Genomic DNA, 3211 nt, shown 5'->3' with positions numbered 1-3211 from the left:
GAGGACGTTGCCAGAATATCGCTAAACGTATTTTGTGGATAACCTGTGCCAATCTATTCTCTTGATGGGGCTATCCATAACTTCCAACCACACAGTAATGCCACATTAGTATGGAACAATATCAGTCCTGTCCCTTAGTACAGGGGTTAACGCAGTCATCTTTGGTTCTTTTGGTAATAGAATGGAAAAAAAAATCACAAGTTAAAATTTCTTTTGTTTTTACAACATCTGGTTCTCAGTCTCTTAAGAAGAGAATTCTTGGCTCTTCAACCCCTGCTCAGATCTATGATCTTGTGAGGGGCATCCTGCTGCATGCACACACTTTTGTCCTCATCGTTAAATTATATATGGCGCTCGGTGTTTTTAACAGAGTCATAAATAAAACTCCAAAGAGCCAGCGAAGTTGTGTGGATGCCACACACAGATGAAAAGTGGATGAGCCTCTAGGAAAGAACACACCTCTCTTAGTCTCCATCTATATTTAAAATGGAGAGGGCAGAGTAGCAGGAGACAGCCCGATGCAAGGCTGAATGGGAGAGACCCTTAGCAAGTGCCCAGTCATTTGCTATGTAAGCTTGTTTAACGAGGCACGAAGCCTGATTTAATAAACTTCCAGGGCTGTATGAGCAACGAGGATCCCAGTGTGCACTCCTGTGCCACGTGTGCCTTTCTAACTACGCTCACACAGAGCTCCCAGGCATGGAAAGATGTCCTGTAAAATCAATTTTGTGATTCAATACTTCTCATAAGTGTCCATAACTGTGGTGGCTCAAATGTCCATCTCTACGCTGCACATGTCACCTCAGGTAGCCACATGTTACCTCAGGTAGCTCTCTGGGGCTTGGTAAGGTGATAACCACTTTAAGATATGGAAGACAAATGCCAGAAATATTTTATTTAAAACCACCTCACCAGTGAAAAGGAGGACGTTTGAACTGGCCTGCTGTCTTAATTCTCTGAGCTGTCATTCCAGAACTTTCCGATGCTTTTTCACACAGCAACACAAGTGCGAAGAAGTCATATTTGTGTACAGGCAGGAAAACTGGCATGGTTACCCCGGAGTCATGTGATCATTGCGGCACACTGGGCATGTGGAAAGAAATTGTCTTATTTTCTGGTAAATTTGAATTTAAGCAACTTTCTCCCCACTACTAAATAAGTCCAGAGACTGATCTGACAATTCAGCCATTTTTATTGGCACCAACAGGCAGGCGCAGGGAAATGAGGCTGAAGGGAATGCTCTTGAGATGGCTTCTGTTTTTCAAAGGGCTTCTTGCACAGACTGACTTGGGACAAGTTGGTGGGATTGACACAGAAATGTTGGTCATGGATTGACCAACAGGTGGCACCAGGTCCTAAAGCAAGCCTGCCTTCCTAAAGTGCTTAGCTACTCAATCAGGCAGGTCACAGTAGGAGCTGGAACCCTGCTCAGAGAGACACTCAGAAACAAGGTGGGCTTGAAGAAGGCATTTCAACTGCAGGACCAGCCCCACAGAGCTGGCTAAGGGGTCCGGTCCCTCTACTCTAGCTCCCTGTGTGAAGTCTCCCAGTCACTGCCTGCCTTGCTCAATTGTTCTTGTGGAGGTTGATTGTCACGTGTAATCAAGTGGCTGGGACTCGACTGTTCAAGATGGCTTATTGCCACCCTAAAAGGGAAACAGGGAAACCAAGATCAGATCATGTCTTCTTGAGCCTGTCTGTCTGTTTCCTCTGAGGCTGATATTTCTGAGCGGTAGATCTGTTGTTTACTGTTAGTAGAAGGTTATTCTCGCTAGTAAATCCCACACAGCAGGTTCTTTCGTGAGCTGTCACTGAGGGAGATAAAATGCTATGGTAGAAGGGGAGCAAGATGGTCTTTAATTCTGTTACAAAGACTCTGAGCCTCTTTGTCAGAAAAATTGTCATAAGTCCCCCAAAGTGGTGAACCAACACATACATACTATGGATATAATTAAATATATTATTAAACTTTAAAATCTTTTACCCAAAATTGATAGTTTATCTAAAAGAGTGTGAGTGTGTGTGGTGTTTTACCTGCGTGTGCGTCTATGAAACACACACACGCAGTGTCAGAGGAGACCAGAATATGTCCAATCTCCTGGAACTGGAGTTAGAGACAGTTGTGAGGGATGTGGGCGCTGGGAACAGAACCTGAGTCCTCTGCAAGAGCAGCCAGTGCTCTTACCCACTGAGTCCCGATAGTTACCGATAGTTACCGTTCAGGAAGGGAGAAAGGACTCACACCTTGACGTGATTGGTTCCAGACTGTAGTTATAACACTCATGTTAGTTGATGACAGATACGTTGCTTGGGTTAAGGAAGTTTCTCTTTCCTCTTTGTCGAATCTAACCTTTTCTGTGTAAGTGATACTGGATGTGACTGGTTAACAGAGTACTTTCTGGAGATTCATTGGTGACTTCTCAATAAACAACCTAACAGACAAGAAGCAGTGAACTCCAGAGGGGTCCCACCCTTCTCAGGGACAAAGGATTCTAAACGCATTTTACCTCGGCACAGCAGGTCAGCCACTGTCTGCAGAGTCTGGTGAACCTGTGCTACTGAGGCTCTTTCAGTTCCATAGAAAAGAGACATCACATCAACCAGGGAGGGAAAAGCTTGATAGAAGGACGTGAAGAATGAGTAGACAACGGGGAATGTCTCAGCTGGCTTCCTGGAGCCTAGACGTTTGCTCATGGTCAGCAGGGTTCACTCTGTCTGTTTCTCTCATGCTCCCTCAGGGCTAGGGAGCCTTTATTCCCTTTCTGTATCATAATGTCCTGCCTTTGGGAAGTGCTCTTATCAGACAACTGCCCCATGTTCCTCTTCTTCTGTCCTCCTTTTAAAAACATCAAGGTTTCCTGGTGGGCTGGTCTCTATCTTTCTGTTAGCTTCTGAATTGCCTTTGCTGTTTAAAATCCTTTTACTCTGTGCCCTTTCTTCCAACAGCCATCCATCATCTGTTGATTCTTGGTGTCCAATAGAGGATTCAGTTGCTTTGTCCACTGCTGTAGACTGTGGCTGCTGGGTCGCTCTTTGGTTGGCTTAGGTCAGGTCCTTCCCTAGTTTTTTGGTACCTGTCCAAGACAGTAGAGCTTTGTGGTTTGTTGCATGAAGACATACATGGGGGAAACATACAAGAGTGGATTCTGGCCTCCATTTTCAGGCTTCCCGGGATGGATGGCCAATGGCAGCTGTGTTTCATGGTGGCCTC

Source organism: Mus musculus, chromosome 1 (genome assembly GCF_000001635.26).
Source record: "Mus musculus strain C57BL/6J chromosome 1, GRCm38.p6 C57BL/6J".
Classification (NCBI taxonomy): domain Eukaryota; kingdom Metazoa; phylum Chordata; class Mammalia; order Rodentia; family Muridae; genus Mus; species Mus musculus.
This window is presented reverse-complemented; position numbering follows the sequence as displayed.